General features: G+C 55.2%; 1 protein-coding gene across 7 annotated transcripts in view; it reads right to left on the bottom strand.

Annotated features, from left to right (window-relative positions):
• The window catches only part of DAB2IP (DAB2 interacting protein), a 182887-nt gene that overhangs the window by 41539 nt on the left and 117327 nt on the right, over window positions 1-24021 (bottom strand). The window lies entirely within an intron of this gene.

Below are 24021 nucleotides of genomic sequence, written 5' to 3'. Positions count from 1 at the left end.
AAAGCGCTGGCTCCTCCCAGGGTCATATCCTGCCGGAGTCCCACCTCCGGGCCTTAGCACTGGCCATTCCCTCTGCTCTAGGCAAGGCTGGTTTTCCCTCATTCTGGTCTCATATCAAGTGACCTCTCCTAGGGCAGGCCATCCTGAGCACTCCAGCTAAAGGAGTTGTCACTTGCCTTCATTTTCTTCATAGCACTGATCTGAAATCACCTTGTGTACCCCCCCTCAGGTTCGCAGGGACAAGGGCCCATTCACTCTGGTAAGCCTGGCACACCTTAGCTTGGCACAATGTAGGCACTGACAGATGTGTTGAATGAATAAATGTATCTTTCTGGGACCAGCCAGCTAAAGCTTGCAGGTGGGAGCAGAGGTAACCAAAAGACTAGGAGGGACACCAAAGCCACCTCCCTGGGTGCTGCTCCCTGCCCACTGAGCATTCCAGACTTCCCTTTGGCAGCACCCCCACCACCACAAACACACACATGCGCGCTCTGGGCGGGACTCAGCTGGACCCACCCCTGCCACCCAGCCCGCCCACCTGCAGTCCTTGGCCTTTCCCTTCCGAGGCTGGGGCTGGGTGCATTCCACGGCCAGCTGACCCCAGCTGCCAACACTCTCCCTTGCACCACGGGAGGGACAACCCTGCCCTGCAGGTCCCACCCTGGCTCCTCCGGCTCTGAGGCTGCGGCCTGGAGCCCAGCCCCCACCCCTAGACAAACACCCTCCCCCTCACTTCCATTCAAACATTTAAAAAATGTGAACAAAGACTGAAGTGCAGACAAGGCCAGGGACTTGCCTAACATGATGGTCACTAAGCAGGAGGGCCTAGGGAAAGCTGGGCCCCTGACTCCCCTACCTGGGAAGAACCTCGTTCCCAGGAAGCAGTCCTGGGTTCCAGCTTCCTCTGGGTCGGGTCCCCTGGGTGGGCGGGAAGAGAGGGCAGACAGGAGGGGAAAGCTGCCCAGCTTTGAGAATGCCACAAGACCTTGGCAGACACACCCAGTCAGGTCTGTGGGCCCAAATGCCACCCCACCGCTGGCCCGGGGTTTCATCCTTGGGTCCTGTTTACCTGGCCCTCACTGAAATCCAAATCCCTAGGGAAGGGCATGCCCAGCCAACCCAATGCCTGGGGTCATCCCCTTTTCCATCCCAGTCAAGAAGACAGAGCAACTTGGGCCTCTACCACCAGCAGGGAACCACACCCCCTTCCCTTACAGCCAGCACCCAGTGCGGCTCATCAAACTAAGGGGGCTGCTGCACAACTTCCTGATGCAATCGGATTATGGAATCCAATCCCTCCATGTAAACATGGATAAAGAGAGGCCATGGGAGACAGACAGACCCCCGCCTGGGCTCCTGCCTGCTCCGTGGCTCCTGTATCCAGAGGCATCACAAGCCCCAGGCCAGTCCCCTGCTCCAGTCCCTTAGCAAAAACAGAGGCTCCTAAGTGCCAAACTGTCGGACACTTACTTTGTGTAGGACTCTGGCTGGGGCACCCTGCAGGGCTGGTGAACAGGTCTGACTATGGTACAAAGCAACCCCCAACCCGGGAGGTCTAACTCACTCCGTCCCCTGTTAGAGGCACAGTTGATCCTGAGCTCAGGTGATCGAACAATGCCCACAGCCCTCCCACCCCAACCTCAGGGGCCTCCTAGCCACGGGCGCACTTAAGAGTAGTTCCCTTCCTTCTGAGGCGAGGTTTCCCCTTGCAATTTTCACCTGGGCCTATCCAATGTCTTAATAAAATTTCAAAACGTAAGAGGCGAGGCTGTAGTCACGGGTAGAGGCCGGAGGGCAGAAGCCCCTTAGGCTCCCGAGCAGCCAGGGCAACAAAGCAGAAGGAGGGAGCTGAGCACAGTTCCACACGCCTCCTCCAGGGTGCAGGCCCCAGGAGGCCTTTCGCTTGAGCTCAGTTACAGCAACAATGAGGTACTGTGACCACTTTACATAGATGAAGTCATCAAGTCCAGAGAAGCTCAATCACTTGCAAAAGTTGACCCAGCTTCATCCGAAAGATGTGCCTCACCCCAGACAACCATTTGTACCTATTACTTGTCCCCTCTTGTGTCCCTCCCCGATTCTAATATCCCTTCCTCCTGGAAGCCTTCTCAGATTTCCCCCAGCAGGAAGCCACCACCCCGGCTGGTTGATTCACACTGTTCTAATATCTTATTATAACAAAAGAGGCCCCTATGACAGGGTCTCTCACTCTGCATGGCAGCTGTCACAGGAAGGGGTTACAAGTTAAAACGAAATAAGTCTGGGCCTGGGGGTTAAAAGATGCACATCCCAATTTAGGCTCCCACACTTAACTGGCTATAAAACCATGAATTAAGTTGCTTCCTCCATACCTTTCTTAGCCTCAGCTCAGAGGACTGCATACCCTCTTGCAAGTTCCTTCCTAAGTCATCTTGAATAATACATAAAAGTACAAAGTACACAGTGACCATCCTTGGTCATGGGTAGCTAGGGGACTGCAGACTCTGCCCTGATCCAGTCATTCCTGGTTCCAGTGACCCAGGCCTCCCTAATCTTTAGGTCCTACCCACCCACCACACACTTTCCATCCAGCCACAAGGACTTCTTTTCTGTTTTCCCTGTGCTTTCTCAGGCTACACCTTTGCTCCCCTGATCTCCCTTCCTGCCCCTATTTCTAGTTCTCATTCACCTTTCAAGACCCAGTTCAATGGCCCCCACCCAAGGGAAGCCTTTCTCAAGGTACCCAGGCACAGGAGTGTGCAAGCTCTCCCTCTTCCTAAATTCCTGGCCTGCCTCCCACTCTCCTGGGTGCTGCTGAGAATCTATCCATCTCTGTTTCTTCAGGCCCTGGGACTCCGTAATCATGCGGTATACATTTACACCCTGCAGGTCAGTCTTCTCCCCAAAGCTCACGGTCCAAGAGTCTCCTCATTTCAGATCTGAGGATGTCTCCCCAGATGGGCTAGGCTCTCTGGAACCCTCCTCCCCCAGGAAGCTTCACATTTCCTGGGATGCAAGAGAGCCAGCCCCAACACTGTCAAAGAACACTTATAGGCAGTGCCTGTGCATCCTCTTGCGGAGAGAGTAGAGATGCTCATGTCTTGGGAGGGAGGAGCTGTATCCTATGACCAAGGCTGTCCTTTTAGACGCTGTGCAGAGGACAGAGGCCCTCTCTGAGGGGCCTCAGGACTGCCTGAGCTGGAGGAGGAGGAGGAGGAGGAGGAGGAGGAGGAAGAGGAGGAGGAGGAGGAGGAAGAGGAGTCAGCGCAACGGAAGCAGACACAGGACCAGAGAGGGACACCCTACAGAGGTCAGTCAGCTCAGAGCCTGACTGCTCATGGACATGGGCTTCTGAAGAGACCACAACTACACTTAGCTAAGGGTGAGAAACAAATCTGGTATCAGAATGAGGACCAACTCTGGGTAACGGTTTCAAGGGACCCCAGCTGTTAATTTACGTGAGCACATCTATGCCTGTGTGGTTTTATCATCGCTCACAAACAACGAATGTGTCCTGGCAGCGGCCACGTGCCAGGCCCAGTGCTGGCTATTTCCCATGCATTATCTTGACTGATTCTCCGAAGAGCCAGAAGCTGTGGGTATTCACAGCTACATTTTACTAAAATGAAGCTGAAGCACAGAAAGGGTGGAAAAGCCAACCAAGGTCACACAGCTAGTTACAGGCCCCTCAACAATCTGGCCCCAGCCTGTCTTTCTGGTTCAAGCTGCAAGTGCCCACAATTCCAGAGTCCCTGGTCTCTGTTCTTGCCCACCCTTTGTACGTTCTCCACTCACCTTGTTTTCTGATGTGTGTGTGTGTGCGTGTGTGTGAGGGGTTCATGTACACTGTCCGCTTTCAGCCTCCCAATTCCCTCCCTTCTCTTCACTTACTCAGGTATCTCCGCCCACCCCGCCCAGCTCACACCCCCTCTTCCCTCCCATGAGGCCAGCCAGGTTCCAGCTCCTCTGGCCATCTCCTCCTCGCACACCCCACCAGATCTGCTGGCCCGACCACTGTCTGTGGCAATGACTTCAGCTGGCAGAGAATCCTGGAACCTTCGCCCCCCACCCCCAGTGATGTTGACACATGTTCACTCAAAAAATGTAATGTTTCCATCAAAGCATTCAGGGAGAGTCCGTTCCTACCCATGTGAGAGCTTCTTGGTAAAAGGAGAGTAAATTTACTCAGACAAGCAGGGAGACATGGTCAGCATTTCTCTTTTTTGGTTGTCACAGTGCCAAGGGCTGGGCAGCGCCGGGCACGGTGTTCCAGGGACTGAATGCTCTCAAGGGCGGCAAGGGAGAGAGGGGATGTTTCCAGCGTACGGGCCTGTGACTGCCAGCCTGTACTGTGCAGTATGCTGGAGTCAGCGGGGGGGGTCAGACCCCCGCACCCCTGAGCCCTGTCCCCAGAGACTCCAGTTCTGCTCACTGTGTTCCCCCCAGAGCACAGCTTCTGTGGCTCTGACTAGACCATCTGCTGCCCAGCACGCAAGTCTTGTTCCCACCCCACGAGAGCGGGACCTTGCCCTCACAGCCATCCCCGCACACGGCAGCACCAGGCTCAATACCCAAGTTCACACACAGCTCCTAAAAGGTCAAGGAATTCAAATTTCCTTGAACTGTCCCCTTACCCACCCCCACAAACCCTGGGACCAGCGACAACACCGTGGGGTGGGGGTGGGGAATCGTGCTGCACCCCCAGCTTCCGGCACTGTCAGGAGAGCAGGTCCAACGGCAGGCACTGTGACCTGGGTGCTTTGCGGTGGAGGGCTAGGTCCTCACTTGTCCCAGCCCTATAGCTGGCAACGGGCGGTCACTATGAGGCTGAAGTAGCCTGGCCTTGCGGAAGGCCCAGCCCTCTGCAGCAGAGATGGAGGAGAGGAGGAGAGGTTCACAGGCCACACCCCTGCCCACACTGCTCCCTGAAGTAGGGGGCACTTCTGCAAGAAGACGGCACTGAGGACCCTCCCAGGTCCCCCAGACCTCCACTCTTAGATCCCCGCTTGACAAGAGTGGAGGGAAGCCTGGCACAGTGAGCAAGGGAGAGAGAGCAGACAGGTGGGTTCCCCGTGGGCAGGCCCCAGGCATATGATGTCATGTTTACTTCCTGACAGCCCCACCCCAGGAGGTGGGTCAAGTTCTCACGCCTCATTTACAGGTGAGGAGACAGAAGTGCAGAGCAGTCAAGTCCTCTGCCCCAAGTCAAGTCACACCGTATTAAGGTCCCGGTAGCGCCTGCCTCCCCTGCAAGCAGTTAACTTCTCTGGGCCTCAGTCCCTGCACTCGCAGCACCCTCACTGCAGGCCAGTGCTGGACATTAAATGCCCCATATCCCACAGCCTGCTGGGGGAATGAGCAGAGCGTGCTCCCCTGTTCCCAAGTCCAGCTTGCCAAGGAATGCCCACTGACATGGAGCTCTAATTGGTGAGCCTGGCAGCACGCAGCCCAGCAATACACCCGGTGGGTGATAGCATTGCAGGGAAAACAGCTGAGCACAGCAAATACAGCGTTGACCCAATTCAGTTCTGTTCTGTCTTCGAGAAAATAATTGAGTTTAAATGAATAGGTTTCCCGTGTCCCCTCCGGCCTGGAGGAGAGTGGAAAGGGAAGAGGGGGAGACGGGCACAGTTCCCCGGGCTCCCTGTTGGTTATTTCTGAATCATTAGGCCCGTGAAAGGTTTCCTTCTTTCCTTGGTGGCCAGTGGGGGGTTGGACATGGCTATGGCTGGGAGGCAACGGGGTGAAAACCACACGAGGTGGACGGTGAGGATGGAGGTTCAAGAGTCCTGGCCTCAGCAACAGCCCTGGGGAGTGGCCCAGCCAGTCCCCTTGGGCCCCAGGCTCATCATCTATAGAACAGGAACCCCACACACACATGCACAGACACTCCTCCCAGGGTGGCGGAGAAGAGCTAATGTAGGCAGACCACCCTTGAAGGCCTTCGGTGGAGTAAAGGAGTCTGGGGTGAGCCACAGAGGTCAATCTTTGCCCTACAGGAATAGAGGCCCAATGTTGTCACACCTGCCCCCCACCCTCAAAGAAAAGCCAGACACCAGATTTTTCAGATGCATGTTTTAGGGGTGGTTAAGCATCAGTAAGTTAAAAAAATAAAACATACCAAAAAACACCTTTCCACCCTCTCAGGCCAAATGAAACCTGCCTGTGTAGCCACGAGCCACTGGAGCGCGTGCAACCTCTGATTTAATGACAGTGCATGTAAAGCAATTTATGACGCATGATGTCCTCCCACCTGTTCACTGCTTATCATTTCCTTTGGCTCCTCCCACCTATTTACAGCCTTATCATTTCCTTTTGCCAGGAGGCCCAGCCCAGCCCAGCTCTGCCCAGTCCTACTCCGAGTGGGAAAGGCAGAGACGCCTCCCTTCCTCGGTCTCCTCAAGACCTCAGGGAGGACAAGGAAGGGCTGTGCCCTTCACTGTGGGAAGGTGGGTGGGGATGCTGAGACTGGTTCTACCCTAGAAATTAGGGTCCCCCGCCTCACCTCCTGCACTGCCCTTAACTCTGTTAGTCTCAGCTTCCTCCTCAGCCAAAGGGGGTTTCTGAGAGGACCCGATGAAAAGGAGAAAGCTTCAAGGTACAAAGTGAGCGTATGCGTCACGTGTCTCCTGGAAGTAGTGCCACAGAGGGGAAAGAGTGCAAGAGTCAGCAAGACCTCAGGTCATTTCCCCAACTGCCAGCTCTTGGCTGTGTGAGCCCAAGGAAGTCACTGGACCTCTCTGTACTTCAGTCTCATCCTCTGTATACAAGAGACAAGAATCTTTGGGACACGGAGCTGTTGCAAAGATTAAATGAGATGATGACTATCAAGTGACTGGTAGGATGCCTGACACATACATAGCAAAAGATAAAAAAATGATAGGCACTATTATTATTGTCATTGTTATCTTCAGTGAAAAAAGCAAGCCAGGGGATCCCCACGGGGTGATTACAATAATGTAGCACAACCAGGCAAACTTGTTGTTAACAGATGAGGCCACCTATAATTAGCACAATCATTTCGCATGCAAATGGTGTGGCTTAGATGCCTGAGAAGAATGCTCTTTGAAGTGTGTTTAAATAACCCCTCTCCCATGGCTGCCGGCCCTCCCCAAATCTCGTTTACTCTATTAATTTCATTAACAAACTCTTTCTTCATAAAGGAAGACACTATTCCAAAGCAATACATATTCACATCCAGGAGGCCCTGCCCACCCCACCTGGACTTGTCTGTGGGGGCCCATCCTCCGGCTCCTGGGGCCTGCGCTGCCAGTTACTGCCTCCCCAGCCTCTCTCCCAGGTCAGGCAGGAGGTGAGGCCTCCACTAACTGGCTGCCCTCTGCTACTCGCAGCTGAGGAGAGGACCAGAGGGACTGGGGTGTATTCTTGCAGAAGAGGCTCTCAGCAGCATTAATATGACCGGTGAGTTCCCCAGGAGCCAGGCAGGGCATAGCCTCTCAGGCATGCCATAATACCCATTTATATGGGAGAAAACCCAGTCTCTAAGAGGTTGAAGGAGGTAATGTGCCCAAAGCTACAAACAGTGAGTAGGACAACTGGATTCAAGCCTAGGTCCGTCTCCTCTATCCAGTCTGCCCTTTAGGCTCTGTGCTGAAATTGCACTCAGCACAGGCCTCTCTCTACCTGGAGAGGACAGAGTATGTGCAAAATCCAAAACTGATCCCAGAGTCTTCAAACAGGAAGGGATCATCAGAGGCTGACCCCAGTTTTGGGGTCCTATAATGTGCCCGCTCTTTCAGAGGCAGGAAGAAAAGCCTGGATCCGGGGCCCCTTGCCCCATGATAGCTGCTTCTGCATTCGGATCTTTAAACACAAGACAATTCAACAATCTCCTTTCCTCTTGACAGCTGCCTAGTATGTTCACTAACCCATGCACTTCCTGGGCCCAAGCAGATGAAAGATGCTGAGGAAATGTTGGCTGAACTGTTCTCTTCCCCAAAAAGACAACGCTGAAGAGGGGGAACAGTAAAGGCAGGCAAAGGAAGATGGGTGGTGGCTGGGGACAAGGGAGAGAGCAGACCACCCTCTGTGGGGGAACCTGGCCATCCTGGGCTTGGGAAGGGCCCCTTTCACAGAAATTCCCTGCTGGATGCCTGCTCAAGAGGCAGGCAGTTAGCAGATTCCCAGTTTTAGAGGAAATGAACATAGAAGTCTTATCAGATATGTTAGCCCCTCATCAGGCCCCTGCAGGCTCAGACCACCATCTGAGCAAAAAGAAATGTTTGCTTCTCTCACTCCTTCCTGGGCCCAGCAACTGAGGCTGGGAAAGACGAATGACTTCCCTGGGGTTCAGGAACTGGACTAGGACCCTGACTTCTCTGCTCCTTCAACAGGGCTCTCCCATTCCCCATCCCCACCTCCCAGCCCTAGTCTACAAGCTTTCCAAGGGTGGGGACAGGAGCTGCTGGCAGTATCAGGGAGGGGCAGGGGAAGGAGACCCTTCCCCTTGAGTCCCCAGGGCCCTCAAGGATCAAGTCCAAACCCTGCCTGCCTTCCCACTCTCTTCCTCCCTGTGCCCTGCCACTCCCCAGGCCCAACACACAACCACACGTGACCAGCAACACCCAACTGCCAAGCCTGCCAGCAAGCCCTCCCCTCCTCTACCCAGGGATTCCTCCCACCAGCCTTGACCTTCCCACTGTGGCCAGACCACCAACTCCCTTCTCTGTCCCCCCAAAGCCCCTTTAACTATAGGGTCTGGTGACCCATCTGCATCTTCCAGCAGCCAGCAGGAGCCCTGGAGGGCAGAGCCTGGGTGTGCCTGCCCTCCACCCCCACCATCTGCCCACAATACAGTGCGCACAATAGCTGGCTGGGATTTGTTTGCGGCACTAGGCTCCCCAGGAACACTGAGGCCAGAACGAAGGGTGACCACTGGATGGGGAGGCTCCTGGAGGAGACCTGACCACAAACCCCTGACTCGGGCCGGGTTAGGGCCGGCCAGCTGGCTCTCCCAACCCAGCTCACGAGGGCAGCACAGGTGATGCCAGGCCCGGTACTTCCATGGAGGCCCAACAATGGCCGTATCAAGAATGGCAGGACATGAAGTCATCGCTCCCAGAAATAGGCTGATTAAGAAGATGTGACAACACACTGTGGCTGGGAATGGAGCCTGGTGCAGCCACTGTGGAAAACAGTATGGAATTTCCTCAAAAAACTAAAAATGGAACTGCCTTTTGATCCAGCAATTCCATTGCTAGGATTATACCCTAAGAATCCTGAAACCCCAATTCAGAAGAACCTGTGCTCCCCTATGTTCACAGCAGCGCTATTTACAATAGCCAAGTGCTGGAAACAGCCTTGGTGCCCGTCAGTACATGAGTGGATCAGAAAACTGTGGTACATTCACATGATGGAATACTATGCAGCAGAAAGAAGGAACTCCTACCATTTGCGATAACATGGATGGAACTGGAGAGTATTATGCTAAGTGAAAATACCATATGATATCACCTATAACAGGAACCTAATGAACAAAATAAATACATGAGTAAAATAGAACCAGAGGCATGGAAACAAGGAACAGACTGACAGTCACCAAAGGGGAGTGGGGGGGGGGGGGGGGGCGGCGCGTCTAATCAAGGAAAATGTATGAATGACCCACGAACATGGACAAAAGGGTGGGGATTGACTGAGGGAGCAGGGGGTGGGCAGGACAGTGGAGAGTGATGGGGGAAATTGGGACAACTGTAATAGATCAACAATTTAAAAAATGCAGTTAAAAAAAAAAAAAAGACATGACAACAAGGCAAACAGCAAGGCTGGCCACACAACACACTCCTCCCTCTCTCACCAAGTGTTTCTCCACCCTGACAGCCTGGGCAAGGCCCGGGCTCCTCTGGGACACGGATGATGCCAGACACCAGGGCCAGCACAGGGAGGCTGCACTCCAGCCACAGAGTTGGCTGCTGGGAGCAGTGGCGCTCCAGAAGGACACTCTTCTCAGGGATTCCCTTGCAAAGGCTCCCTGTCCTGGCCCTCACTGGTGTCCTCAACTTGCCCCTGGCCCTCTCAGGACCACCCACCTTGGCCCTATGCCTCATCTTTTCCTGGGGTGCCATCCCACCCTGTTGCAGCCCCCTCCCGGAGGGCAGGCTGTTGGGATCCTGGAGAGGTGGGAGTGTCTCCAGGTCAAGACAGGGCTCTGAGCTACAGACACCAGGCTCAGCGCCTGGCTCCGTCCTGCTGCAACCGTGTGACCACGAGCTGGTCAATCCACCTCTGGGCTTACCTTCCTCATCTGTGAAATGCAGGTAGCAATGTGCCTACCTCACGTGGTAAGATTAAATGAAATATGTTGACTTGTTCATTCACCACCTTTGTGTCAGGCCCTGGTTTAGGGGCTGGAGACACATCAGGGAACAAGACATTGATTTCCTGCCTCCCTGGGGCTTAGTCTAATTGGGAAAAGCATACAGGTCTATCAGGCGAACACAAGTGCTGGGAAGAAACAGCAACACCCAGGTTCGAGGCAGAGGAGGGGGTGTTTCTGACAGTGTGGTTGGATGAAGTGAGGAAGCAGGTCACAGATGTGCAGGCAAAGAGTGATCTGGGTAGGGGAGGGAACTACAAGGGCAAAGATCCTGGTCTGGGGCACCTGAGGGGTAGGGGACAGGGATGAGCGGCAGCAGTAAAATCAATAAGGCAGGCGAAAGTTGGAGGTGGGGACCAGTCCAGGGTTCAGCTGCAGGGTCCAGGTGTGAGGTGACATGGCTTGGAATGTGGTAGTGGTGGCAGTCCACAAAGCACACAGCACAGTGCCTGGCACAAGATGAATCCTCAATATTTTTATTCTGGTCCCTGTCCTCATTACCACCAATATCCTCATCACCATCACCATCACCATCCTCACCATCACCATCCTCCTCACCATCACCATCCTTATTACCATCACCATCACCATCCTCATCACCATCACCATCCTCATCATCATTACCATTCTCTCATCACTATCAACAAACTTATCACCTCTGATACTGGGAAGACACTGGCCCCAGAACTTTTGAAAGTCAGGCAGACGTCCTCAGCCCAGTTTACAGATGACCAAGTTCCTTGCTCAAGGTCTCCTGAGCAGACCCAAGCCAGGCCAGCAGGCTGCCCAGACCGAGCTCTCGGCGGAGGGATCTCTGTGCGCCCTCCCTGCCCCCATGCAGGGCCCCGGCTTCAACCAGCTCTGTGTCTCAATCCACACGGGACGGCCCCTGGGGACACAGAAACTCCAAACACAACACCATCAGTGTTTGCCTCTCACAGATTGGAGGTCTTTCCTCTCCAGTTTCTCACTTGTAGACAGACAGGTACTTCAAGCTCCATCCGATGATGAACCAGGGCTGAGAGAAAGCTCCTTCAAATCCCAGTTAATTGCGCCTCTTCCAAGAACTTCCCTGAGCCCAGCCTGCACTCCTGCCTAGGCCTGGCTGCCCCCAGCCCCACCCCTAGGGCCAGGCTCCAGGGCCCCTGTGTGGTAACGCACTGGTCCCAGAGGGAGCTGGCCCAAGGCAGTCTTGTGAAGGCTGCAGCACCTTTGCCACCCCAGGCTGGGAGCTCCTCCAGGGCAGGAAGGGGTTGCAGCTGATTCCCGTCCCTGTCCCCAGGGCCAGGCGCAGATGAGCAAAAACAGAAATAACTGAATCCCGAGGGTCCCTTGGGAAATCCTATCTGCACAAGAAACCCTGCGACAGCCATCCAGCCTGCCTCCTACTTTCCTTTCTCACCCGCCATCTAAGTCTGGGGAAGCTACTAGGAAGAGCCCATTCCCTCTTCCCAGCCCCACCATGGATCTCCCTGGTGAGCATGCCCACCCCCAGGGCTGTTGGGCTGGGACGACAGGGTCTGCAGTGAATGTCCCCTCCCTACCCAAGGGTTCTAGGCCAGAACAACCACGTCTTCCGCTCCCTTCTTATAGGCCAAGGAGGTATGATTAAGCTAGACAACACATTCTCAAGCACACACAAAAATTTTTTTAAGTAAGCCCACAGAAAAGTCTGTAGAAAAAGCCCCCACCCAACAGTCAATGGTGAAGTGGAAGGAGAAATTCCACTTTACGCTTTACACTCTCCTCTGTGGCTAGAATTTGGTGCTCTATGCTTGTGTTTTTAATTCCCTTTATGTTAAGAAGACTTAAAAGTAAAGTTAAATGAGTGAAAGTACATTTGGCAGGTGTTGGCACCTGTTCCTCCATGACCTCGTGAGCTCCAGAAGGCCAAGACCGCCTTACATTTTGTTTCTTCTGCCAGGTCCCCGCCCGGGCTGGCCAGCCCCGCGGCACACTCAGACAGGAGAGCGCAGGAGTCGGGGGGAGGCCAGGCTGGGAAACCAGCCAGGAGCCCCTGCCTCAGGCCCAGGCATCTGGGGATCGCAGACTCCCCTCCCCTCCATCCTGACCATCCTGCCCCCATTTGCTGCCTTGATCTCCTTTGCAGCACAGACTCCGCTGGTGTCCATGTGTCTGTCCACTCCATCAGTCCCTGGCCACCCTAGGCTTCAGTCACCTGTGTGTCTCTGGCCCAAGGCCCTGTACAAGCAGGTGGCTCAAGGAAAGTTTGCAGACACATCTCTGGGACAACCTGAAGGACTGGCTATGCCGGGTGTTCTATAAGATTTTTTAAAATCCTAACCCAAGAACATTTTTTCACTTTTAGAGAGAGGGGAAAGGAGAGACAGAGAGAAATATCAATGCGAGAAGGAAGCACCGACTGGCTGCCTCCCCTACATGTACCTGTATCGCGGGATCTAACCAGCAGCACACTCCACCCAACTGACCCACACCTGCCAGGGAGCCCCGTGATCACTCAGAAACTCAAATCTGGATCACAGAGGGAGTGGCAGGCTGGGCGGAGGAACAAAGCAAAGCGGCCCCTGCAGGCCCAGCAGGAAGACACCCACAGGCTTTGGCCAAAGCAGTTCAAACCCTCAGAAGAATGCGAAACCTCTGCCAGGCAAGGGGAGGGGGAGGGAGCCCCCTTCTCAGGGTTTAAAACGTCCAGTGCCCACTGAGCTGCACGACCAGCAGTAGAGCAAATGCAAAGGGCAGAGGGAGGTCACATGCACGCGTGGACACACAGACAGGTGGACAGGCCCCCAAAGCTGTGTAGTTACGCCTTTGCCACAGATTAGGACACCGTGTGTCCTAATCGTCCCTGACCAAGGCCTCTCCTTCACTGTGACAATGCTGGGCAGAAGCCCCTGGCTGGGGCAGGGGACACAGCTGTGGCAGGCTCAGGGTGGATCTGCTCGTCCAGGATAGCATTTCACACCATCTAGGATCCTCCCTCAGAAAGGCATGCGTGGCTTCCAGAAAGGGGTGGGGTCCCATCTGTCCTGCCGCTCCAGTCCCCTGACTGTCCTGAAAACATTCATGTACATTCCCACAGCCATACCTTTGCCCAGGTGGCTCCCTGGCCAGGCCACCTTGCCTGCTCCCCTCCGCCCACCTGAGTTTTATCCAACCTATGATGAAGGTCTCTCACGAAAGAGTATAGGTTATAGTTGGTGAACATGCATGTTTTGTTTAGCCCACACAGTGCCTGACACTTTTGAGTTTTAAATCAATTGCCAACATGTAAAGATGTGAAACTTCAAAATGTCACCAACCGAACTCCAGATGTCTGCCTTCTCTTACAAATCCAAAGGCCCAGTGGCTGCTGCCCCCCTGGGCAGGACTCACACTCTCCACGTTGCCACAGTGTCTGCCACATCTGTGACTGCCTCAGCCAGGGGTTCCTGTGTGGCACCTGGCAGAACATGGGGCAGGACCCACAGCACATCTCCCAAGGGCACAGTCAGAATGCCGCACACAGTAGGGACAGCAAAGACCCAATGCCCCACGTGCCCAGGATCCCCTGACTGCTACTTGCGTCCCTCCAAGACCCCAAGCAGGGAAAGGACGGTGCTCTGCAGTCCCAGGCGCCCCCTCCCAGGGCAGGGCACACCTGCAGCGGGACACTGGCGTTTGCCTTCAGGGCTGCGGCCGAAGTCTCACAACAATATCTGCTCTTCGCTTCAGTGGCTGTGTCTTCTGGCCACCAGTCAAAGCAAAAGCCGGGATCCTGCCATCTCTCCACTTTGATAAAAGTGGCAGGATTCCGGGCCAGCCTACAGACACTGATCCCCAGGACTTTTGTTAAACTGAAAAGGAGAAACACGGTATCAAGCACTGACAAAGCCAAGGCTTCCTCGATGCTCGCCTGCAGGAGGCCTGCCCCCTTTGAAGCCAGGAGCCAACTCTTCCCTTTTTCTTGGTTTTCAAGGTCAGAATCACATTGGCAGGAAGGGTTCTCTTTGTTCTCCTGTCTCTGACTTACCTCAAAGAGAGTCACTCTCCCTAACAGCCAGGTCCTCAGCAGGGCAGTGGCGGAGGAGGCCCCCCCCTGCTCCTGCTGGGGAGGAGCTGTAAGATGAGCCCCAGGGGCCCTGTTTCCTGGGGTACAGGTCTCTATGGGCCTGGCCTCCCTGGGCCTGAGAATGCCACTTCTGGTCCTCAGCAGGGATGCTCAATAAAGGCTGGTCAGAGAGGAACAGCTGACAGTCCCCAGAGCAAGGACCTGCTCCAAGGATGGGCTGGGAGGATGGGCTTGGCCTATCTCTGCCCCTCGCTGGCTGGTGATGTGATTTCAGGCTACTCGCCTCCTCTCTCTGAGCTCTGGTTTTCAAAACAGGCAAATAAACACCTGATCTGAGACAATCAACCTTCCTAAAGGGACCTGAAAGAGCTTTGTCAGTCATGAAGTGCCAGGCCAAAGTTCATTACTCCAGAGCCCAGTGTAGCCCTGCACATAGTTGGGACTCGATGTATCATCCACGGTGCGAACACTTGAGTCCCTCTGCTGTGCCAGGCTGCGTGGAAGGTGCCAGAGGCCCAGAGTGGGGCCTGAGCCCTGTGCATGGGAGGTCTGTCCTTCAATGGGGCACAGAAACAACTGTCACACTGTGAGAACTGCCAGGAAGTAAGAGTCAGAATGCTGTGAGGCCCACAGCGGTGTCCTGGGCTCTGCAAGGTGGGAGTAAGGGACCCAGGCCATCCAAGAACCCCACTTCCTGGCGGCCAGGCTACAGAGGCCAGAGTTGGGGCTGCCCAGCTGTAGGGTGCCTGCCAATCCACCCACTTTCCAACAGCCTACTTTAAAGAGAGTTGTCAGCCTTGGTGAGCAGCCCAGCTCTGTGAGGTGGCCCTGGCGCATATGCACACCTGTGCTGTGTGCACTTGGACATCAGAGCTGAGGAGCTACCAGTGACACAGCACCTGTGCGGCCAGACCCCTTGTCAGGCCTTTTACACCCACTGCTAGTGACCCCCCCACCTGCATGGGGAGTAGTGAAAATAATCCAGACTCATGGGCCCCAACCCCAGGGAGGTGATCCTACCCCATCCCCAACAGACAGTGGTCGCCGAGCCTAGAGAGTCACACTGCCCAGGGTCCCCATTCTGGCTGTGCCCCCTACTGGCCCATGAGACCTGGGTCAAGTCACCAAACCTCTCAGCAGGTGGGTTCCCCATCTCCCAGGTCACTGTGAGCACTTCAGGGATGAAGCGCCTGGCACGGAGGGAGGGCGCATCTCTGTGCCCATCTTCTGCCTGATCCAACCCAACATGTGCTCACCCCCGTCTCTGGCTCCCCGACCCGCTGCTTTTGCCCCTCGGAACCACTTCACTGCTCACTCCCCTAGTTCTCTGAGCCCCTTCCTGCCTCCCAGAGCAGCCTCACGTTCCAAAAGGACAGAACGGTTCCCAGCCTCTGAGCTCACGGGGTCTCTTCTGTCTGACACCTGTCTCTCCCCTTTGCCATCTGATGAACTCATCTGCTTTCAAGCCTCAACTCCTGCCACGTCGGTGAAGCCCTCCCGGATTCCCTGAGAGCAGGCCCAAGGCCCACCCCAAGCAGAAGAGTGCAGAAAGCAGTGGGCAAGACATGCGACTCCTTGTGCGTCCCTGGGAATATCCCCTCCTCACTCTTGGCCTAGCTTCCCCCCTCTGAAGGAATCTCTGGGACCCCTCATTCTAAGGCCCTATGAATGAGCGTGGTCGCAGGCTTTCCGGGTTCACCGAGGTTCTGGAGGACATGGGAGGCCCCAGACACAGCCTTGTTCCACCCAGGGCGGCAGGACAGGTACAGCTCCAGAGGCCCGGCCAGGGCCCTCAGGTGGCCTCGTTTGCTACAGGGAGCAGACCCAATAATGAGGCACAGAAAATGTGGAGCAAAGGGAGGTACCCCTGGGGTTGAGGGGGATCAGGCTTCATGCAGAAGGAGCCGGGACTTGAAAGACAGGTAGGATCAAAGTTGGAAGAGGACGGGGAGGGGCAGGCGGCGTTCCAGTCAGAGGAAACAGGAGACAGGGGACTCCGAGGACAGTAATGGCTCACATATCTCAAGTGCCACTGCACCTATCTCACGGCGCTCTGCTGAGCATTCAGCTACAAATCCATTTATTCCTCTCGACAGCCCTTCAAGATAGGCATTGCTAATATCCCCGTTTTACAGCATTATGCAAGTTCCCCGAAGTCACAGAGCTAACCGGTGGCAGGGCTGGGATCTGAACCCAGGCATGCTAGCTGCCTCTATGTGAGGAAACAGGCATGAGGAGGTCATGGGCACTCAGGGGAGTTCGGAGGAGCATCTGGGCGCTCCCAAGAGACTCGTTAAGACCTTGGAAGGCAAGCTTCGTTCTCTTTGCAGTCCGATCTTGAACGGCGCCCAAACCGGCCGCAGCTGTTGATGAAACACTGTGAGGGGGACCCCACCCGCACCCGCACGGAAGGGTGCAGGCCCACAGAGTCTGAGGACCCAGCCCTGCACCTCCTTTGCAGGGTCTGCCTGCAGGGTGCGCGGCGCTGCTGGTATTGAGCGAGCAGCGGGGGAGGGAGCCGGAGGAGTGCAGCCAGTCAGCAGCTACCGGCCACACCGACAGGCTGGTGCGGAGCTGTTGCCAGGGCAGCCCAGAGAGTCTGCCTTCCCGGGCGGAGTGATTTAGAACTGGTTGCTCTGTCTGGGCCACCAGCTCGGGGGGCTGGCACGTGGCCCTTCTGAAACCTCTACACAAAGGTCAGGGGCTGGTGGGAGGGGCCCTGGCATAAAAGACCATCAGGACAGAAAGCATGGGAGCGTCTCACATGTTAGAAACAAGCCCCTTGTCACAGAACACAACCCAAACAGGGCTGACAGCTGGGGCTTGAGGTTTCTGGGCTAGAAGTTCCAACAACCCAGGTTCACCATTCAGGGCGCCCACCACGATGCGGTACCTGCCCCTCCATGGAGGGCCTGGACCTGCAGCTCTGGCAGCCATGGGACTGGAAGGGGAGAGGAGAGGAAGGGAGAGGTGGGGTGGAGGGCGGGGGGGCGGGGGGGCGGGGGGTTGTGGCTGAGAGGAGAGCTATCCGAGGAAGCAGGACCCGGACTGGCCTCTCAGTGCCCAGCGCCTGGCTGCCCCAGGGCAGGGTCAGACAAGGCAGCTAGAATAACTCCGGGAAGGGAGGGGCTCCCACGCCTGGAGAGGCAGGGTGGCGTTAGCTCAGAAAGCCCAGGGTATTGCTAAGTCGTTTGTCAGACACACTGAAACACACTGAGGTAAATGACTGACGGTGTAACAAACGTGTGCAACTTATGTGAATCTACCCAAGACCAGATTTGCAGCACCCTAATCAGGACTCCAACACACCAGGGGTAGCGAACCCACTAAATAGCTTTCTGGACTGGTACAACTGCACGTGATAGGATGCAGCGTGTCCTTTCAGAAACGTTTCCACTGGTGCAATGAGTGGCCTCAAACATGACCAGACAAAAAGACTGTAGGGCATCGCTGTCCTGTCTGAAGCTGCCCCAAGAGCCAGGCAAGCTCAGCAAGCCAACCCTTCGTAAGTGGCCTTATGGGGTCTGGAGTTGTTTGCCCCAAGTCCTGCCACTCAATGGGAGACCCTGGACCCCGAGCCAATGAAGAGGTTGGCAGTTACTGCCATGAAAGACTGCCATCGCCTAGGAGTGAGCCTATGGTGGAAGGTGCTTCTTGGGGTGGAAGGACAAAGTGCGGGGCTGCCCTGGCTTTGAAGCGGCCATGGGCTGTCTTTCTGAGAGCTTCCTGAAACGCGTGCACACAGGCCAAAGCCTTCAATGCAACTCTTCCCGAGAGCTGGGGAAAGGAGGCAGAGTCCCACCCACCGCTAATCATTAGCGACCACAGATTTTCAGAGGGGACACGACAAGAACTAAGCAGCACCTTGACCTAGGAGGGAGGGAAAACAGGGGTGACAAATTGCCAGACTTTCTGGTGAGTCGTCCAGGCTCCCCAGGGTGGCCAAAGACCAGTGCAAGGCATGGGGACAGCCCATTGCCTACCTGCAAACAAGAGTACCTGTGAAAACAAGCAGGTGTCCAGGGTGCCCAAGCTCGGGGAGAAATTGAGGGACGTGAGACTCTGGAAGCCACCCATGGCCCAGGCGGAGGAAACAGTGTGGGGTCAGCTTTGACCAGCTCCTTCTGCTAACCCTACGCCTGGGCTCATGTGTCATGTGGCCTGAGGCTGCCACCATGGAAGGACAGGGACTGCCTATGAGGAGACACAAGATTTGGTACCCAGAGTCAGAGCTGTTGTGGCGACCAGCGTCAGAGTTGTGAGTGGGTCCCACATGCCTGACTTTCTCTCTGAAGGAGGGACTGGCTGCTGGAGGAGCGGAAGCAAGACCAGAAAGCTGACCTCCAGCACCAACTTCAGGATGCCAGTGGTGTCCCCCTCTGGGAGCACACAGAAGTGCTGAGACAGGGCTGCACCCCCTCTATACCTTCAGGGAGCCCCAGAGGTGATGCCCTGCTGTTTATCTGAAGAACTAAGCAGAGTTCTTCTGGATGTGGAGTCTAAGCAGGACCAAGGGCTCTCAGCTAGGGCTCTTCAACCAGACCAAATAAGCACTCAGCCTCTCAATGGGGGGCTGTGATTTTGGAGAGGGGCAGGGCACAGCCAATTCAATTTGAGTTTGCACAGAAACTGGCTTTCAGCCAACAGCAGCAGCAAAGCACCCAGGCCGAGTGCCTGCCCTGTCTAGAGCTCAGCTGACCCCCTGGCTCTGCCCTACCAGTGTCTCTAGGGGCATGGTGAGGCCTGCTTGCCCAGGCTGGAGCAGGCAATGGTATATCCAGCCCTGGGGTTACTCTGCAGCGATAACCCAGCACCCCACCATCACCACCCCTCAGATGCACAGGACCCTTCCAGTGAGGGGAGAATCCAGAACTGCTAGCTGGAGGTCTCAATACTTGAGTGGGTCTCAGAATCATCCAGGGGCTTATCATGAATACAGGCTCTGGGGCTCACCCTCGACCTGTGAATCTGACTCCCCTTGGTGGGGCTCTGGATTCTTTCTGACAGGTTCCCATGGCATCATGATGCTCAGCTATATCCAAGAACCAATACAGATGAGATGACCTCTGATGCCCCCCACTGCCTCCTTCCCGGTGCCCACAGGAATGCTTGGTGGCTCCCTATTTGCTGCTGAGCTTCCTAAAACCCTGCAAGTCCACAGGTTTCTAAGCACCTTCAGCTGACCATGCCTCCACCCACCTCTGCAGGCAGCCGCAGGCCCTGCCAATGACAGGCCAGCTGGGAAGAATGGCAGGGAATAAATAAACCCACTTCCTTGGAGAGAAGTGTGCCATTAACAAAGCTTTTTCAAAGAGGGATCATTAGTAACTTGTGTTTTGATCATCAGAAACTTACCCAAGTCGTGTTGCCTTTAAGAGGAAGCAAAACCCCAATAACGTGGAGAGAGGCCTAGCTTTGGGTTGGTAGCGCCCCTACCCAGAGTCCTGTGCCTCCCCAGATCAGGAGATTCTTTGGCAGCCCCCCTGCAGAGCCCAGCCCTACGGGACTGAAGTCTCTAACACTGGCTGCAGAGGCTCCCGCCAGTGACAGGTGCCAAGGCCAGCTCCCTGGAGCAGGTGGGCATGCACCTCGGCTTGCAGTTCCACAGGCCTGGGTTCAAATCCGGACTCTGTCATTTAAAGGCTATATGATCTTGGGAAAGTCTTATAACCATCTTCAGCTTGAGTTTTCTCACTTGTGAAGTGAGGAAGTATCTACTTCCTACCCCTGCTGTGAGGGGGTCGATCACAGGGGCCGTCTTTTGGCCTGTCACAACCAGACCCACTTGGGGCACCTTCCTGAGAGCTAAGCTCACTCCTCTCTTCCTCAGGGAAGCTGTCCCCACCTTGCTAAACCCTCCAGGTCTGGGCTCTCGCTGCCTTCAGGACACATTGACCCCTGCGACCATTCATTCCAGCCTGCCTCCTCCGAAAGGGAAGGGGCCGGGCTGGTTCCGCTCCACACGCCCCGACACGAGCAGCCTGCCTGGCACAGAGCGGACCCTCTCCTTAGGACTGGGCCATTAGCGCCCCACCCCACTGCTGGCTCCAAACTTACCTGCTCAGGAACTCCCGTTTGCAGCCCCCACAACCGTCACGTCAGAGCCCTGCCCTGAAAGGCCCCCCCTCGGACCATGGCGGCACCTTAGGAACCTCTCAGCGCCAAAAGCTGCTTCGGGACTCAGCCTCACGTGGCTCTCCAGATTTCTGATAGTAACACCTTCTTGGAGTTTCAGAAGCAAATCAAAGTCATTGCCAACTATTTTCTCCCATTAATCTCACAATGCATTTGCTACTTTCCCTCCATAATGACTCACTTAGCAGCAACAGAGCAATTAGGCAGAGACCACAGAGTATTGATTTTCTAAGTGGGAGGAATGTCCGCACAAACATCTTTGCGTGCCTGTCTTGGGCTGTCTCCTGCGACACGACGGGGTGGGCCCTGTGAGGGCTGGGCCAAATGTGCTGGCGGGATTCTGGGGTCTCAAACAGAAGCTCAAAAGCACAAGGTGAGCAAATGTGAGAGAGCACGCGTGCATGTGACATGATAGGACGAAGTGATCACGTGACATACAGGACCTCACACAGACTGCAGAGCCCTAGGAGGCCAGCACCGTTCTCGCACCCATTTTAAACATCAGGAGACAAAGGTTCAGAGCTTAGGTGGCTTGCCCAGATCCCAAAGGAAGTGTCAGTGAAAGAATTCTGTTCATTAGGTGGACGTCACTTGGGGGCAACACAATCCCTTTCATGTTGTGACCCAAGGAGACTCCTGAGACATGAAACAGTTGGTGTAGGCCCTGAAGTCACCCCGGAGCCTAAATGCAGCCTCTGAGCCTAGCTGCTGCCCTCGGCCCCCCACCAGGCCCACGCCGTGGCTCTCAGAAAGGCCCTAGAAAGAGCAGCTAGACACCTGCTGCCCCCTCCTCCTCCACGCCCCTCACAAGACAAGTGCCTACCCACCCTATACAAAGAGAGAGCAGAAAAAAAGGGTGAGTCAAGAATGGCTGAATGAGCAGGACACCTGTAGTTCAGTGTAGGGCTCCGAAACCAACCCTCATGGCCGGGATACTACTAAGCATGTTAGCTGACCTACTTCCAACCTCCAGAAACGTATTCCAAGCAAGCTGGGATCGGAGCTGTAGGAGCAACAGGTCCTCAAAGTCCTAAGGACCAATGCCAGCCAACATACTGGCCTTCACCCAAGGAGTAAATGGCTTCTTGGTGGCCGAGGAAAAGAGGTGAAAATCCAGCTAGCAGAAGCTGGTTTAAATGCCAACTCTTACCACCAACTATGTAGGTGAGACAATTGCCTTTTCTGAGTCCCAGTTTCTTTATCTGTGAAGTGAGATGATCCCTGCCCTGCCACCTCCCCCAACCGGCAGGAGGGTCACGTGGAAAATGATAACATGCCACATAAATGCTGGCTAGGGAAACTCAACAGAGAGCAGGGTTTCCAAGAGCTGGCGCAAGCCAGCAACGGCCTGGGCATCTCCCCTTCACCAGAGATGAGTGGGGAGTCTGTGTGGGTGGAAAGCCGAGCATCATACATACTCTCTTGGACAGCCAGATGCACACTGACATATTAAAGACTCCTAGGGGTCAAGCACTGGTTCACTGGCCGCTTCCCTCACCTGTTTGGACTATGGAATCCCGTTATCCCGAGCACCCATTAGTATTTTCAAGAATGTGGTATACACCATGGAACCCACTTTTGGAAGCATTCCTGTGGGCACAGGGACTAGGGGACAAAAGGAAGAGAACAAAGCCTTTCAAGGATACCCCTGGCTTGAAGAGACCACAGGACCTTTCCCAATGTCAACTACATGTCAGAAGCACAAGCCCTCAAACTCCCTCTCTAGCATGACAGAGAGACAACCCCACAGCCCGGGGAGAAAGCGCCCTTCAATGAAAACAACACAGAAAGGGACTTAGAAACCTGGTCTTACCATGAAAAACTTGAAGGGACTGAGGAAAGACCTCAAGCAGAAATGCCCCCGCTCCCCTGCCCGTGCCTGAAAAGGCCCCATCATTCCCCTTCCCCCTGGGTCAGCAATGCCTCCCCTGGGTGCCTGAAAGGGGGCTAAGTCTCCACAGCAGCTGATCACACTGCAGAGACGAAGAGCTGTGGGACCGACCATGTGAAGTGGGAGAATTCAGAATCCCAAGTCATCTGTGTGCTTAACACCCCACGTGTGGACCCTGGAAGAAAGAAGCCTGTGCTTCCAGCCCTGCCCAGCATGAGGCTACGAGGACACACCCCCTCCAACCCCATGCCCTCTCCTCTCTCTGGGGAGCTTATGCCAGGAAAGGCCGAGGAGTCCAGGAACCGTCAGCTCCCTGGAAGAGCTCAGGCAAACCCATCCATAATGGTGCAGACATTGCTCCCAGCAAGGACAGAGCTTTATTAATTATTCAGGGAACGATGCAATTATGCAAATCAGTGGGCAGCCTCTGCCCCATTGCTGCCTTCTACAGGAGTCCAATGGGGGGTGGGGATGCCCAGACCCCAAGCTGCTGGGACTCAGGAGGGAGCCATCCAGCCCACAACAGGGGAATAAACCACCTTCTCCAGGCTCTGAGCCCACAGAGGGCTCTGCCCAGAGCCAGGCCCCATCCCCCACACAGAAGAGATGGTAGCGGCTTTGAAGAATGGTTCTGAGGATTTGGGGATGTCTTATTCCAGGAAAACATACCCCAATACCTGTTGCTGGGACAGCAATACCATCATTCAAGACTTACTCCTATAGGTCCTAAGGGTATGGGATACTCCCAACGTTCGCTCTTAAAAAGCACACTTCCAAGGAGAGGTAACCCTTCAAATGAGCATTTACCCAAGAATGTTCTGCAGAACTCTACTGCTCCACAGATGCCCACAGCTGCTCCTGCAGTGGGGTTGGGTTGGGGGACAGGAGCCCCTGGACTAAATGAGGTGACACTGCAGGACCTCTCGGAGCCTTCAATGTCCAGATCACAGAGTGATTCCCTAGATGAGGGTGCGCACACTCCTGTGAGGAAAACACCTGTCTCACCTCCAGGAGAAATGCTGCACAGACTGCTTGCTAAAGCCATCAGCTCCCTTGGAGCAGGTCTTCACTATTCTCATCAACAACCAAACGTGGACTTCATGGGCCTAGGGCAGGCCACACCCAGACGCCTGGCCAGGGCATTGCCACACTGCCCACACCTGCTCCCAGCTCCCTCCCTGACGCCCGGCAGTTAGTTACCCATGTGCCCAGAGCCATCCCAGGCCCACAGAGGGTGTGTAAGCAGGGAGCCTGGCTGCATGACCAGCGACCCCTCAGCCAGTCCTGCTAGACATCTCTGCACCAGACTTATCCACCTTCCCACCGGTCCTGACAGGGGCCGGTCTGGGGAGTGCCTGTCCACCATCATCACCATCTCCTCTTTACCCTCCTGGGCAATGAAAACATGTCCTCTAGAAACAGACCTGGAGAGGAAGGGGAGGTGTCATGCAAAGCCGGTTTAGCCTACCCATGACCCCTTCCACCCGTCCCACCCCACCCAGCATCATAAATCAATAGGTCCAAATGCAGCCACAGCGCATCAGCTCTACCGAGAAGAAAAGAGATGTGGGGGCCCAGAACCCTGGGGGAGCCCACAGAGAAGGACACTTGTAATCACTGGTCAACTACAAATGCGGTGGGCAGTCACCAAGC

The sequence above is a fragment of the Furipterus horrens genome, unplaced genomic scaffold, assembly GCF_987537825.1.
Source record: "Furipterus horrens unplaced genomic scaffold, mFurHor1.1.pri manual_scaffold_4, whole genome shotgun sequence".
Taxonomy (NCBI): domain Eukaryota; kingdom Metazoa; phylum Chordata; class Mammalia; order Chiroptera; family Furipteridae; genus Furipterus; species Furipterus horrens.
Note: the sequence above shows the minus strand (reverse complement) of the source record. Positions and strands in the feature narration are given on the sequence as shown.